This window comes from Capsicum annuum, unplaced genomic scaffold, assembly GCF_002878395.1.
Source record: "Capsicum annuum cultivar UCD-10X-F1 unplaced genomic scaffold, UCD10Xv1.1 ctg5377, whole genome shotgun sequence".
NCBI lineage: Eukaryota > Viridiplantae > Streptophyta > Magnoliopsida > Solanales > Solanaceae > Capsicum > Capsicum annuum.
Window position 1 is genome coordinate 71,838 of NW_025861901.1, and position 17,765 is coordinate 89,602.

Below are 17,765 nucleotides of genomic sequence, written 5' to 3' on the forward strand. Positions count from 1 at the left end.
ATGGTATAGCCATGTCTGTACTTTTCTACGGGAGGCTATAGGACTTCAAGAAAACTATTTTCTTTGTGCTAACTTGATTCCAATTCGTATCTGGCAATCCAAATTAGTATCTAACTCTCTTCATTCTTTTATCCACAAATGATGAATACTAAGTCCAAGAGAACCCGACCAGCAACTCTCGCTCCAACTATAGAGCCAACATAGAGGGAAAGAGGATTAGTGAGAGCTAGAGATAGGGGAAGGAATGAGAGAGCTATACCCGCCAAGGGTGGAGCTGATAGCTCAAGTGGCGGTGGGCCAAATTTTGAGAGGATATCCTTACCTCCCCACCTTAGGGTTATGTATGGAAGGTGGAGGTAGTAGAAAAGAAGGGTGAGAGGCTATAGATAGCGGTGCCATCTAGGGTTGCAAAATTGACCCCTATGTCAACACGGGTTATTCAGAGGGTATTAGCTTTTTTTAGTGGGTTAGCTGGATTGGAGCCACAACCATGGTACGACTTATTAGTCTCCAATTTCTCAATCTACTATCACCATACTCAAATTTAAATGAGCATAATTCCTATATTATTTATTGTTTTTAAGCTCAAGACCCACCAAATGATAGAAAGTTGAATTAGCTTTCCAACGCATCTAGTTTTGCCTTCATCCGATGTAAACGTTGACATTGGAGCATTCAATATAGCTCTAGCTAATCTTGAAAGTACAAGATATTGTCTTTCATTATTCTTCTACTAATCCAGTATGTTGATCCTTGCTCCACGATCCTCTATAGGCTGTCTAAGGTAATACTTAAGCTCTTCCTAACAAATGGCTCTGGGTACTGAAGGCGGCACCCTATTCTAAATATTTAGATCAAAAAAGCAATCAAGACCACTACTATGTGTCTATTTTTTTTTAGAAGATGATGGCTACTCAGGATGATGGGGCGGGAGTTGGAGTGATATGTGCCAGTAAAGCATCATCTAAGTAAATCAACATAAAATTTGTATAATGCATTCATGTAATTATTCGCATCACTCATAATCGTAAACAAAGAAGGTTCATCTTCAGGTTGTTTAGCCAAATCATTATAAATAATAAAAGTAAATTATGACATAGTATTATAATTCATACATGAATTTATTATAGGACCAATCAAGTAAATAAGGGAAAGTGGATAAATATATTTTTTAAATTTATAAGTCATTGGAGTAGTAACATCTTTGTAACCTGCTTTATCCTTATATTCGTTAAGAAAAAAAGAAATATCGGATAAATAAGATAACATATAAAAAATATTAGGGTAATAAGCACAAGAAAATTCAATCGTAGCTATATAAATTTTTACCAAAAGTTTAACTACATCATAAATTATAGCCCAATCAAAATCATGTAAAATACACTCAATAAAAGAAGCAGCAAATTGATTAAAAGTCACAGGAACTTTAGAAATAAGGCATTTTAAAAAAAATTATAAGTAGCATTTCATTTATGATAAGTCATCAATTTGACAACTTACTAGCATTTTTTAAGCCTAAATTATGATGCTTTTTCATTGATTTGTTGTTGATTTCTTACTTAATGCTCATTTGTATAGGTAAAAGTTGAAATGAGGAGATGATCAAGGAAACTTGATAAAAATAATCTAAGGAAAAGGTAAAAGAGAAGAAATATGAAAGAAAAGAGTCGAATGCTAGAAATCATGCCAAAGAATCGACACTCAGTTACTACGATCGTGATCTGAAGTCAAGTAAAATCTTGCCGATCGTGAGGTGACCACCGCGATTACAGAGTCGCGAACGCGGTCAAGATATAGATATCACAATGGGGTGGAAAAGGATTCAAGGGAAGAAGTATAATTTTCTTAAAGAGACCAAGAGCAAAATAGTATTTTTGTAAAATTTGGTAAATTTAGAATTGAGGCTTAAATAGGGGTTTTTAGCTCATTTTCACCATATTTTATCCTATCTTTTATCTTCACTTTTAATCCTATCACTTGGAGCGTGGAGCAAAATTTTGTACTAATCTTAAGTTAAGAAGACATTAGAGTAACTCTGAAGTGAAGAATTGACAAATTCCAGCGAAGATTTATTAGAATTTAAGTGTGGATTGACATTCTCCTTATCTTTCATGAATCAATTTAATGGAGGTTTTGGTATAATTATGTTTATTATCTTTATGACTTGTTCTTCCTCTTGGGGTTATGATTGGATATGTTGTGATTTATATGTGGGTGTTGTTTATGTATCTACCTAATTAGGTTTATTGTGAGTTTTGCTATTACTCCATAATTGAAATGAAATTTGTGGGTGAAAACTCCAAATTGAATGAGATTTGTGAGTGAAACCCCCAAATTGACTTGGATCCCAAATCATCCTTGAAAGAGGGATGTGGGTGATGAGTAATTGTGACCAACTATTTGATACTAGTTATTTTCTTAGAACTATCATAGAAATAATGATGTTATGTGATTTAGCTAGCTTTATGGGCATCATCCTAGAAATAGGGATGCGAAGTTGAGGTTTTGGATTGGTAAGTTTGGCATGCTCAGGAGGTATTTGAAAGAATCTACGAGTGCAATTTAGTGTTTTGTTGAAAGACTAATGCTAATACTTTAAATTTAGCCTACCCATGATTCCTAGCTAAATTTCAATAAATGCTCGATTATCCATGTATGGATTCACACCTACAATGACATAACCCCAAGATCCATTCCTAATTTATTATACGCTAATTATTTTTAGCTCAAGTTAGTCTTCTAGAAACTCAAAAATTGTTTTATACTTTTGAAAACATTCAAAATCCCCAAATATTTGTATCTCATATTTGAATTTAGCAAGTATCTTTCATTTTGAACTTACTCAATCACCATTCACATTGTTCCTCGTGGATTTAACCTTGACTCAAAGTTGTGTATTATATTGACAATGACTGTCTTGCACTTAAATCGACGTGAGTTGAGCCTTATAAGAAATGGTGCCGTTGTCGGGGAACAATTTGGCGTATTGATTTGGTTTGAAATTTTAGCTTACTTGCATTAATTTAAACTTATGAATATTTGTTTGTGATTTTCTTTTGTTTCTTGTGTTAGGTTGAGTTTTGTTTTTGTTTACTTGTCATGATGACATCTTGGAATGAATATAAATTTAGTGGTTGCAAATCTTATCTTGATGATCAATGTCCATATTTTGGTGAACCTCACTTTTGGTAAAATTGTAAATATGCTCCCCAGAAAGAGGTGTGTGCACCATCACGATCCTATTGGGAGTACAATTGTTCTTTATGTGGTGGTCGAGATGGACATTAGAGTGATTGTCCAAATGTCGTCTCACCTGATTATGATAACAAAATGATAGTACTTGTTATGAGTTTGGTAGGTTTCATGATGTGATAAAGGAAGAACAATGTGCCAGATACAATGGTGTTGAAGTAATGCTTCTAAACATCTTGGACCAGGTAACTACAATGAAGGAGAACATGCATCTCATGCATGAATCCATGGCGGCATTTGGAAAGGAAAGTGAAAAGGAAGAAGAAGTTGGTGAGAAGGCTGATCTTTCAAGTGCCATGAATATGCCCTATCCTCCAAATGAGCTTGATGTCGAAGAATTCTTGGTGATTTGCCAACCAACCGAACCAAAAATGCTAAAAGATGCCAAAATTAAAGAAATGACACTAGAGTTGAAAGAAAAAGCCAAGAAAATCCTTTGTGAAGGATCTAGTTCATTTTGGGGTGAGAATTTCAAGAAGAATGTGGCTCTGGTGTTTGGAAGACGACCTTATTCCAATCACTTTTCAATATATGCTTGGTGGATGTGATGAGAACTTTGAAGATGAGGAACAAAATCCTTAAATTTTAGAGTTTGTCATTATTAAAGGGAAAAAAGACGTCCCTTACTTGAAGTCCACGAAGTGCAAAGTCAGATGTTTGACTAGTGGTTTTGTGATATTCTCACCAATACCCAATGAACCCACTCGACGGTTTGATGCGAAGTTGGGTAAGAGGTTCAAGCCTTCAATGTGACGAGATAGAATATGGACCATTGTGACCCTACCTTTTCCCAATGCAAATCAAGGATATATTGATCAAAAGTTGGGCGTACGATTCAAATAATCTAAGTGGAGGCATAAAGGATGACAAAATGATGTTGTGCTGTGACTTTATGTAAGGCGCTTCTTGGGAGGCAACCCAAGATTTATTTATTGGTGTTCTCTAACATATTTTTATTCATATTATAGCTTGTTTTTAGTGGTTGTAGGTGACATCATAAGTTGGGATATGCGAAGGAAGGTTCTAGAGCTCAAAACGACGCCCTGAACAAAGATTGAGATGGAATTTCACCGAAAAATTGTTTGTTCCAACTTGGGCCTGCGCTGGACATTCTTAAGAAGTCCAGGAATAGGCCAAGAGTATCTTGGAGCAGCTACACTACCTGGACCTGCACTGGACATGTTGTAGCAGTCTAGGTGCAGCTGGAACGCAGGAGACCGGTCAGGTTCTGCCTTGACCTCAAGAAGTCCAGACGCAGTCCAGGTGCACCTGGAACGCAGGAGGCTATCTGAAATGTCCAGAAAACTTATTATGACCTGTGATGGACATGCTGAAGCTATCCAGTTGCAGGTCCAACACACTTGGAGCGCAGGTCCAGCTAGGGTACACATATATAGACAGTTTTTGAGTGAATTTACTGAAGAATTTCACATGTTTCCATCCACAATTTGAACTCTAAAATTATTATTTTAAGAAAGAAACCCCGGATAAGTATATCATGCTTTCCTTTCATCATTTTCCTCTCTTATGCAAGACCACAAGGTATGATCCTTAGTTAAATTTTCTTTTGAATTCTCTTTAAAGTATGAATATTGATCACATTCCATAATTTATTTTGGTTTAAATTTAATTCATTTGAGCTTAATTTGGTTAAATGTGGTTGGCGGGATGAAATTTTTTGAATGTGTTCCTTGTTCACATGCTCAATTGCAAAATTCTTGCTCCCATACACTTGTAGTTTGTTTGCTTAATTGAGTGGTGAGTGATTTAATTGGGTTAGTATGATTACAAATGGTGCGTTTGATGAATTGGTGTATTGATCTAGTTCACATGTGTTTTTATTCTATTTTTTTCAAGCTCTTACCTTTCATGCGCACCACATGTTTGTTAAAATGTCGATGAGAGAGGATCACCTTGTATGCTTGTAACTCTAGAAAAGATATTCAACACCTTAACTACGCTTTCAATGAAAGTGGACAGTATGGGTAATGAAATAGAAAAGCTAAAGACTAATGAAGTTAAACTGAAATCTATAGCATTTGTAGGGGGTGCAGATGCGGATAACTTGTGAAATAGGTGCAGATGCGGATAACTTGTGAAATAGGTCTATTATATGTATAATGGATCTGTTTTTCTTTGTGCGTGGATATTTCTTAATTTCTCTATATATTTTTATTTTAAGTCTATTTATGTTAGTTTTATCGATATTCATATCTTGGGGAGCGATTATATGGTAATTGGTTAAATGCTTTCCTCTGTAATTCTTCTATATTATTTTGAAGGTATTTTAAATATTCTATATCTTTTGTTTCAAAATATCCAATTAGATTATCTTTCGTAATTTTCTCTAATAATATTATTTCATCCATATTTTGTCTCCAATATTTTAAATATTCGTAGTCTATCCTGTAGTAATTGCAGAGTTACAGATTTCTATATAATAATTTATCCTAATTGTACTGTAATGTATATCTAATTCTAGATTTTCAATGTTATTTATTATCTTGTGTTGTTCTTCTCGTAGCGAGTTTTTAAAATTATATAAACTATCACATGTACTTTTTCCTAAATTTTCTAAGGTTTCTTCTATCCATATTAATTTTTCTTTTAGATTCTCGATTATTTTTCTAATTTAGTTTCTATAATTAATTTCTTCATTTAGATTATCTTGATTTTCTCTAGTTTTTCTAATATATTCTAACATCTCTTAATCTGAATAATATCCATCTGGGTAATTATCCAGGTATAACTGTGCTATCCAATTTATAGTTTCAATTTCATAGTCTAATACTTTTTCTAATATTATTCTCTTAATATCTATAATTTCTATATCTCTAAGTATATATAAGATTTAGACTTTAAGATTATCTATTATTTAAAATTGGCTAAATATTTTACGTAAAGCAATTAGCTTATTATATCCGGTCAATCTTTGGGTTATATAGTTTGTATCTGGCTCTTGGATGTTTATAGCTCTAGGGTTAGTATTTAAAAAGGTTTGTACATTGTAGATATTTTCTATATATGTTCGGGCTGTGTGGTTGTAGGTCTTTTTGTCTTGGTTTAAACTATCTCGGTATGTGATAATTTGTGGGGGTATAAACATGGGATCTTTTGATATATTTGGTATATATGGTTTATCAAATAGCTTGTTTAGGTTCATATTTGTGTTTTTCCTAACTCCTTTGCTTGTACCTGCAGAAGTAGATTGATAAACGTTATGGGTTTTATGGAGTATCCCAATGTCTCCTTCTAGCTCTGGAACTTTAATGTCTTCCGATCGACATAGCTCTGCACACTGCTGAGTTAGCTGATTTGTAGCTATAGACTTCAGTTTAACTTCATTAGTCTTTAGCTTTTCTATTTCATTACCCATACTGTCCACTTTCATTGAAAGCATAGTTAGGGTGCTGAATATATTTTTTAGAGTATCCTCTTCTATTATATCAAGCTTTGTAGCTTTTTCTGGATATGTAATCTGCTATAACATTTTTGTTAGTACTAATTACTTCAATTATAAATGTGAAATTTAATACATTCAAGACTAGTCTCCGAATTTTGTTATAACTGAATTTTGTATTTTCTTTGTTAACCACCAGCGTACCTGTGTATTATCCGTTCGTAGAATAAACTTGTTAAATACAATATATGGCTCAAATGCTAACAAACATTTATATAATGAACATAATTCTTTCCTATTTATTTTCCATTTTATTTCTGTTTCATTGAACGTACCTGAGTAGTATCTACAATGGTTTTCTAATTTTTCTACTTCATATCTGTATTTAAGTACTCCTCCATAACTACATTCACTAGCATCTGCTTCTACTATATATATAAATTTTCTATTTTCATCTGGAAATTGTAGTTTTGGTAATTCTTTACAAAGTAATTTTATTTTCTGAACTTGTTTTTTATCTTCTTCATTATAGTTATATTCTACATCCTTTTATAATTTTTTCTGTAGTGGTTTTAAAGTTTCTGCTAATTTTGGAATATATTCCCTTACTTGGTTTACTAATCCTAAAAATAATTGTAATTTCTTTTTTGTATCTAATTCTTCTTTCGAATTTATTGTTTTTTGTACTATACGTTGTTGCATTTTTACTCCACTCTTATCTATTTGTATTCCTAAAAATTCTATCTGATTTATCATAATTTCAGCTTTCTTTCCACTTAGACTTATTCCCGATTTTTCTATTATATCTGTAAATTGTCCTAATAATTTTAAATGTTCGTCTTTAGTTTTTGTATATAATAATATATCATCTATGTATACTATACAATTAGATAATTGTTTAAAATAACTATCCATAAAATGTTGATATCTACCTGGTGCATTTTTATATCCAAATGGTAATACGTTCCATTCATAAAATCCTTGTGGTACCGTAAATGTGGTTAATTCCTTAGATTCTTCTTCTAACTTTAAATGGTAAAATCCTGATTTACAATCGAATTTACTAAAATAATTATATCCCTGTATTTGTCTTATTTTTAATATCTTATTTGGTATTGGATAATTATATGTCATAGTCTTTGCATTTAAATTTCTATAGTCAATAACCATTCTACTTTTTCCTCTTTTTTGTTCACTATGTTTATTTACTATAAATGCTGGACTATTATATTTACTATTACTTTTTTTGTATATATTGTTTTTCTAATAATTCATCTATATGCATTTTAAATTCTTTTAAATCGTCAAAATTATATGTTAATGGTTTCTGGGTTATTATGCTATTTTTATCTATTAATTTAATTTTTATAGTAGTTTTATGTTTTTTCCATTCTTTTAATGGATCTTCACTATATAATTGTTCTAATTTTTTCTTAATTATTTCTATCTTATTTATTGAAAATATAGTTATTTCTATTTTGTTTATCGAAAATATGACTAGTTCTATTGTATCTTCAGTATTTTTTATATTTTCTAACTTTTGTTTAATTTTTTTCACTTCCTTTTATCCGATCAGTTTTCTTTCTTATTTTATTACTAACTCTTTCTGCTCTTACTTTCTGTTTACATGGTGTTGTAAACCACAAATCTGTTCTAGTTATTATATGTGCGTATAATTTATCTAAAAACGGCATTCCTAAAAGTATATCTTTTGATGTTAGTTCATAATTATAAATTTCTTCTATTGTTAATATCTTATCCCATACTTGTATTTTTATATTCCTAGCTTTATAAGTAATTAAGCGTCCTTCATTATTAAATCCTTTAACTATTATTGGTGTTTTTAATTTATCCCATTTGCTTTCTGGTAAGCAATTATATCTACATAAATTAGCTTTTGCTCCTGTATCTATCATAGGCATATAATATCTACTGTAATATCCTTCTACTACTATCCTCATTAATACATATATTTTCATTTCATGTTAAGGCTCTTTTTCAGAATAATTTCTCTTTGTTATATGTTAAGGTTAATTGTGTATGTTCTACACTATATGGTTTTACTTGTTCTAGCCATTTTATTCCTAATATTATGTCTACTTTTTGCATTTATTCCTTTACTTCAAATTCTATTTTTATTTTTCTAATTCCTATTATTATTTCTTTTTTTGCTATATTTTTAATATTTATTAAACTTCTTGGTTGATCTAGGCATATATCATTATCAGTTTTTATTTCTTCATTTTTTACTAGATATTTTGCTATATAATTTTCTTATTGTCCTATATTTAATAGTATTAAATATTCTTTTACCTTTCCTGTTATGTAATATTGGTTTAAATTATTTGTTGAATTTGTTTCATAACTTGTTCTTTTTGATGAGCTTGATGATTCTGGTTTTCATAAGCTATTATTTTCATTGTACTTATTCTATCATTTATTATTTCTAAATTTTCTTCTATATCTATGTCTCTATAGCTATAATCATTATTATCTATTGTTTTTACAATTTGTTCGAATGGACTTTCTAATCGTATTTTGTTAAATTTTTTTTTCCTGTTATTTTATGTTTTGTTGTTAATACATATAATTTTTGCATCTTGCTGTAAATATTTTACTTCCTGGGGTTAATTCTATTCCTGATATTTTCCAATATAATACTAATGATTTATTCTATATTTTTATCTGTTACCGCTACTGAATAATTTGCACTTATTATAAATTTAAATCTTTGGTATATTAAATTTCCTTTTATGGCAGTTATCATGCTTTTTTCTATAGGTTTTATAATTCTATCATCTGCTAAATATAATTCTATTGGTGTATCTATTCCTTCTCTAAAACATGCTTTTATTAATATCTCTGTACCTACAAGGTGTACATATTTTATTGGGTCTCTACTTTTTATATCGTTTATTTCTTTATTAATTATTCTTTTTGTTACTAGTGGTATACTAACTTTACTTTTTGCATATCTACAGTCTATTACATGTTTCTTTTGGCTTACTACATAATATTCTTCTTTTTTCCTAGTAAATATATTTTTTATTGTTGGTATTTTAAATATTTTTCTACACTTAAGTCTAATTCTTTTCCTTTTATTTCATCAAATATGTTACTGTCAAATATTATTTTTTGGTATGTTCCTTCATCATTTAAATATTCTTCCTTTGTTATTATTTTTATATCTTCTTCAGTTATTTGATTCATCTATTTCATTATCTGTTTCATTTTCTGAAATTTCATATATACTATCCTCACTTTCTAATTCATAATCTATATAATCTATCTGCATATATTCTGTATTTTTTATTTTTATTTCTGATATTTGTTTATTTTTTGGATTTTTAGGTAATTTACAATCTCTAGCTAAATGTCCTAATTTTCTACAATTATAACAAGTACATTCTTTTATAGGTTTCTTTTTTCTATATGGTCTTTTGTATTTATAATTTTTTACATAATATCTTTTTCTTGGTTTCTTGTATTTATATTTTGATTTTTTATATTTCTTATATTTCTTATGTCTTTTTCTTTTCTTATAATATCGTTCTTCACATCCGAATTGGGGTGCTATTTTATCTTTGCAACATGCTAAATTTCTTATCAATGTTTTTTCCATTTTCAATTCTTCTCTATATTTTTCACATAAGTTTCTATACCATTGTTGTAAAAATTTTATTCTTGCTCCTAGAGTATCTACTATTTTTGCTTCTTCGAAACTCTTTATTATTTTTGAACTAAATAGTTCGGGTAATTTATTAAAATATAATTTTCTTATTTCTTTACTTTCTTCTGTATTATATGCTCCTTTATAATAATATTCTTTAAATGCACAAGTATATTCATCTATATAACACATATTACATATTGCTAATTTTAACATTAAATTCCTATTTGTATCTTTTTCTTCATTTTGTTCTTCTTCTATTGTTGTCATACTACCAAATTCATCTTTTATAGTTGTTTCATATTTTTTTAATAATTCTATTGGTGTTAGTTTAGTTGTTGTTGATGATGTTCCTTCTATAGGTTTATCAGTTCTTCTTAATATTTTTTTGCTATTTTCAGTTAAATTTGAAAATCATAATTTCACTGTTCCTATTAGTGTTCTTTCTATATATTCTGGTGCATCTGTTATGTTAATATTATTATCTAATAATTGTTTTGTCATATATCCTATCCATAATTGTATTATTTTTTTTCTGTATCTATTACACAATCTAAGTCTAAAAAGTTATAATGTTTATTAACTATTTGTTTTGGTGCCCATTTGTCATACTCTTTCTTTATATTATATCTTTTAAACTTATTCTTATAATATGTAGGTTTCCTTATTTATGATGTACTAGGTATTATATTTTGATCTTCTTTTTTATCAAGAGTATTTATTTCTGTGTTGATATTTTCTAAGTTTTATTCATTAATTACTTCTTGTTTTTCATTGATTTCTAATTTTTTTGTATTTGTTAATATTTCTGTATATGTTTCACTATCTTCTGAATCATAATTATCTGTCTCTTCATCATCTATATTATTTATTTCTAATTTTTCTTTAAATTGATTTATCTCGTTTAGTAATTTTTGTTCTTTATCTTTTTCTTACTTTTCTTTTTGTCTTTCTTCATACAAATCTTTTAACATTTGTAGTTCTTTTTTTAATTTGGCAATCCTACTATTTTTGGTTTCTTCTATTTTTCGTATTTCTTCTGTAGTTTGTTGTTTTCTATTTTCTATTTCCTTTTTCCTATCTATTTCTTCATTTTCTCTTTCTATTCTTACCATAGATGTCAATTTATCTTCTAATTTTAATTTTTTTTTCTAACATTAAATATAAATGTTCACCTATTTTCTTATATCTTCTTCTAGATTAGAAAATACTATTTTTATTTTTAATCCTTCGTGATTTTCATATATTTTTTCATCTATTATAAATTCTTCTTTGTTCATTTTATTGTAAATAGGTCATGTTGATATATATATTCTAAACTATCTATTTGTGATTCTAATTTTGATATTTCATCTTTTTGTGCATTTATTGAGTTTTTACTAACTCTAGCAAATATATTATAATGTAGTCTTTCTATTCTTATTTTTAATTCTTTACGTTTTTCAGAAATAATTTGTTTTAATTCTTTGTATTTAGGTACTTTATTCATTTAAACCATATTTATAATATTTTGGTGGATATCTAAATTTGATTTCATCATAATTAGGTGGTATGTGTCTCATTCTTCTAGATTTCAAATGGATTATTAATTTTGCTTCAATACTAGATATTAAGGTAATCAAGCAATCTAATCTTTGTGAGTTTTCTTTTATTTTATTTAGACATATATTCTGAATAATTACTAATTAAAGATTCTTTAATTTTTCTAAAAGCTTCTCTGTTTTTAAATGGTCTTCTCATAATTAATCAATCCAATCTAAATTCAAACATATATGTTACTGCGATAGTTTTTTAAATAACTGGGCTCTGATACCATTTGGGGCGTGATCATTCTTGGAGCTTAGTATTGAGTTCAATTGGTCATAAATGTTGGATAACTAGTGGTCTTTGGTTGAAATTATTGATGAATGTTGCTTCCATGGTTTGATCAATAAATGTTCTGATCATAGAATCTCCGGGTGAAGTTTGAGTAACCCGAGAGACATGAATGCTTGACTTGCCCTATGATAGATTGGGTGACACCATTTTTAAGGGTATATGGTCGTTTGTGGTTCTATTGGTGGCCTGAGTATTTTATGAGCTAAATGGGCAATATGTAAAGTTGTGAGGAAAGAATTCCATGAAATATAATGATAATGTTTCCTTGAATTCACCTAAGTTTTTCTTTAATTGTTTAGGAAGAGTCAAAAGTTCAAAAAGACTTTCAAAATGTGATTGACAAGAAATCAAATGATTTTGAGAAAGATAAAAAATATAGTTTTGTTTTTGAAAAAGATGAAGGATGTTTTTGAGCTTTCTTTTGAGTGAGACCATTAAATTAATTTTTTATCTCTCTCTTTATAAGGATGAGTCTTTGACTTGGAGTAACTTATGAATCTCAAATTGCTCAAATTGGTTGGAGGGCTAGCTTTTTGATCTATGAGTACGATGCCATGTGTGGTGAGATTTTTGAATAATTCTTGTATATATGTGCAGTTTAGAACTTGACCTGAGTGTATTCAAAGTGAAATTCTAGGCAAGCTTGGCTTGGAGGATGACCCGAGGCCATTTTTGACCCTTCACATAGACAAATACCCACCTTAACATTGTTTTCTAGTTAACCCATTTGACCCTTTTTGCCATCTTTCTTTCTTATTATAATGATAACCATGATAAAACACCTAAACCCTTTAGAAAATCTCTGTTTTGTCACTTAACCTCCTTGGATGCATCATATAATTCTAAATAATGGATTTTAGGCAAAAGTCTAAGTTGGGGGGGGGGGGGGGGGGGTTGTGTATTTGGGATAAAAGTGTAAGGGTGGTTCAAATTCCTAATTTGGGGGAAAGATGTTATATGATAAGATGATCCAAGAAAGGTGTATGTAAGCTTGTCAACTCATGTTCTTAAAATACAAGATGTGCTTGATGATAAAGTTGAATAGCCTATCCCATAGAAATTAAAGATAAATTAGATCAGTAAGTGGCTAAGAAGGGCTTTTAGGTAGAAAATTTTTTGAAAAAGTCAAAGAAGTGAAAAAATAAAATGGTAAATTTGAATTGATTGGTAAATGTTAAACAAAAGGATAGGGAAGTATGGGGAATTATTTGAAGAAGAATAAGGTGGATAGTTTTAAAATTTTGGGGGTATAAAAGGTTGAGCAATTGCACTGAAGGAGGTCTTTTAGTCACTTGATCCATATATATTTCTTTCTCCACCTCAAACCTTCATCTTGACCTGCAAGACTTCGTGGTGATTCCAAGCTAGGAGGGTCTACATTAGTGGCGAAAAACACAAAGGTCAAGCCTATGGTTCTACTTGTTGTGCTTGAATTTCTTTGTGAGAGTGAGCGTGAATTCTTTCATAATTTGAGCTCCTTTAAAAATTTTAATGTCTTGTTTGCGTGGTGAACAACATTGATACTTTGGGGTAGGGGGTGAAGTTTTACTCTCAGTTTGGGTAAATGAGTGAAGTAAGTTGCATTGTGAAGATTGAGACAATATTTGAAGATTTTGTGTTTCCTCTGTAGATTCTTTGTTGATTTGGAAGGTTCATTTGATACAAACTTGCATCCCTGCCTCACAAATATATGCTTACTAAAAAATTTTGGTTTCCTTGTTGCGATGACATGTTTGGAAAGTCTTTGTAGAGATTTCTTAGCTTATTTCTCTTTTATAGCTTTTCTTTAGGTGGAATTGATTTAAATACCATATCTTATTGAATTATCCTCGTTTGCTTGAGGACAAGCAATACTCTAAGTTTGAGGGTGTTGATGAATCGTCAATTTGACAACTTAATAACATCTTTTAAGCCTAAATTATCATGCTTTTCCATTGATTTATTGTTAATTTCTTACTTAATGCTCATTTGTGTAGGTAAAAGTTAAAATGGGAATATGAGAAAGGAAAATTGATAAAAATAAGCCGAGGAAAAGGTGAAAGATAAGAAGGTGAGAAAAAGAGTCAACTGTTGGAAATCAAGCCCAAGAATCGACCTTCAATTACCGCGATCATGGCCTGATGAGCGCGATTGTGATCCGAGGTCAAGTCAAATCTTGTCGATCGAGAGGCGACCACCGTGATAGGGAGTCGCAAACACGGTCAAGAAATAACGATCGCAATGGGGTGGAAAGGTTTCAAGAGAAGAATTATAATTTACTTAAAGAGACCAAGAGCAAAGTGACATTTTTTTAAAATTTGGCAAATTTGGAATTGGGGCTTAAATAGGGGGTTTTAGCTCATTTTCGCCATCTTTTATCCTATCTTTCATCTTCATTTTTTATCTTATCACTTGGAGCTTGGAGAGATTTTTTTTACTAATCTTGAGCTAAGAAGATATTAGAGTAACTTCGAAGTGAAGAATTGACAAATTCCATTGAAGATTTATTGGAATTTAAAGCGTGAATTGACATTCTCCTTATCTTTCATGAATAAATTTGATGGAGATTTTGATATATTTTTGTTTATTATCTTTATGAGTTACTAGTTCTTCCTCTTAGGGTTTTGCTTGGATATGTTGTGATTTATACATGGGTGTTGTTTAAGTGTCTACCTAATTAGGTAATTGTTGTGGGTTTTGCTATTACTCCATAGTTGAAATGAGATTCGTGGGTGAAAACTCCAAATTGAATGAGATTTGTTAGTGAAAACCCCAAATTTATTTGGATCCCACATAATTCTTTAAAAAGGGATGTGGGTGATGAGTAATTGTGAACAACTATTAGATACTAGTTATTTCCTTAACAATATGTTAGAAATAAGGATGTTATGTGATTTAGCTAGCTTGATGGGCATCATCTTAGAAATAGGGATGCTAAGTTGAGGTTTTGGATTGGTAAGTTTGGCATGCTCATGAGGTATTCAAAAGAATCCATGAGTGCAATTTAGTGTTTAGTTGAAACACTAATGCTAATACTTTATATCTAGCCTACCCACAACTTCTATCAAAATTTGGATAAATTCTCTATTACCCATGAATGAACTCACACCTAGAATGGCATAACCCTAAGATCCATTCCTAATTGATTATACTGTAATTATTCTTAGCCTTAAGTTAGTCTTCTAGAAGCCCAATTTTTTTCTTATACTTTTGAAAACATTCAAAATCCCCTAATTTTTGTACCTTATATTTGAATTTAACAAGTAGCTTTCATTTCGAACTTACTTGATCATATGTTCCCCGTGGATTCGACCCACCCCAACTCAAAGTTAGGTATTATATTAACAATGACTGCCTTGCACTTAAATCGATGCGTGAGTTGAACGTTATCAATATACAATCTTCTTCTCCATACATTAAAATCGGTCTAAGTATACTTTGATAATTTTTCTTATGAATTCTACAAGTCTAACATTTCTATGATTTCCTTGAATAAAGCCAATCACAAGTCTAACCTTTTCAATACTAAGCTCAAAAAATTCAAGACCATCTTTTATAATTAAATTATATATATAGAAAGCACACTTAACATAAAATATTTTAGGTAACGGTGGAGAAGTTTCAAGTTTTAACAAGTCAACAACAGCCTGATGTTAGATGCATTATAAAAATATATACATAATACTTTTTTTTCAATACCATAATATTTTGCAACTTTTGTAATAGATTCACAAATTAATTTTTCAGTGTGTCTACTGTCTTCATCATACAAAAATGCTAAAAATATATTTTTACACAAAAAATTACTATCTATCCAATGACAAGTAATTGTTAAATAATCATTTTTATTAACAACATGATCAAGATCAGATGTTAGAACAACTCAACATGGACGATTTTTTAATAATGTAGATAAATAATAAACATATTGTGCATGGAGTCTAAAAATATCAAACCGATAAGTATTTATAGAAATACCTGTAAACATAGGATTATAAATTGCTTCAATATAATGAATAAAAAGCTTTAGAAGAAGCAAAAGAGAAAGTCAAATAACCCAAAACTATCATTTTTGCTGATAATTCCCAATCCTTTATTTTATTATAATTCTGAACTAATTGAACGATTCTTGAGTTTCCTAATGTCTCATCAATGAACCCGTACACCCTTTATTACCTCTAGTACTATGCTCATATAATTTCATACAGAGATTACATTGGACCTTTGTAGTTCCTTCTACATCCGTAAAAAATTTTCACACAATACTAGTTTTTTACGAGATCTTACAGGGGGTCGGGGAGGAAGCTTAACTGATTCAAATCTAACATTAATATTACCGACTTAGGGTGTATCACCAATGGCATCATCATCTACATTTAAATCAACTGCATCAATTTCATTCTCTTCTTCTATACCATAATATTCTTGAGCTTCTAAAATATTCATATCATGTGATTAACTCAACAGAATAGAAAAACCAATAGTTGAAAAGAAAAATAGCAGGAAGAGCAAAGGACAAGAGGCGTATTAACTGTTTAAAGAGAATGTAGCTGAATACTTTTATTCATACGCTTAGTGGCCTTATATAGGCTTACATATTTTAAAGAGTCACTATCCCACTAAACCACTACTGTAATTTCACTAAACAAGTTCTCCTAAACATAAGGAACATATACTTGCAATACTACAAAACATAGAAAAATATCACAAACCAAAAATAATTAATTACTAACTGAATGCTAAAATATAGCTACTATAGACTTAGTAAAACTAGAAGTAGCAGCTGATGTTGAAGAACTTTAACACTCCCTCTCGACATCAACTCCTATCTAAACTATGCCCAGCTTTGTGAACACATCTATAATTTGTTTCTTCATTTTAATATGCTCCGAGTAAATCTCTCCTCGCAACACTTTTTCAGTGATGAAGTGATAATGTATTTACACATTCTTAGTCCTTGCATGAAAAACAGGATTTTTAGATAAATAAATCCTGACTGATTGTCACAGTACAAGGAACTGTGTATCCAACTTATTGTTGCAAGTCCTTCATCATTGGCATAAGCCATGTACTTTCTTGAGCTGTAGTTGCTGCTGCTCGATACTCTACTTCTATTGTTGACAAAGACACTGTTGGCTACCTTTTGCTGTACCTAGAGATTGCTCCATCTCCTATCTTAAACACAAATCCAATAGTTGAACGATGGGTATCATGGTCTCCTCTATAGTCAGAGTCACAGTATCTGACCAACTTACATTCTTCACCTTTCTTGTACAAAAGACCATAATCAATCGTACTTTTAACATACCCTAGTATTTGTCGAACAACCTCCATGTGGTTCTTCTTTGGATTGTGCATGTAGCGACTCATCACACCAACTACAAAAGAAATATCAGGTGGAGTCTGAGTTAAATAAATTATCAGACTACCTACCCGTTGTTGATACATAAATCACATCTTTTAAATCCTTTCCTTCATGTGCACATATCTTAGCATTTGGATCTAATAGTTTTAAGATTGGTTTGCATTAAACATCCCAAACTTCTTCAACAAATTCATGGAATATTTTTTCTAATGCAAACAAAT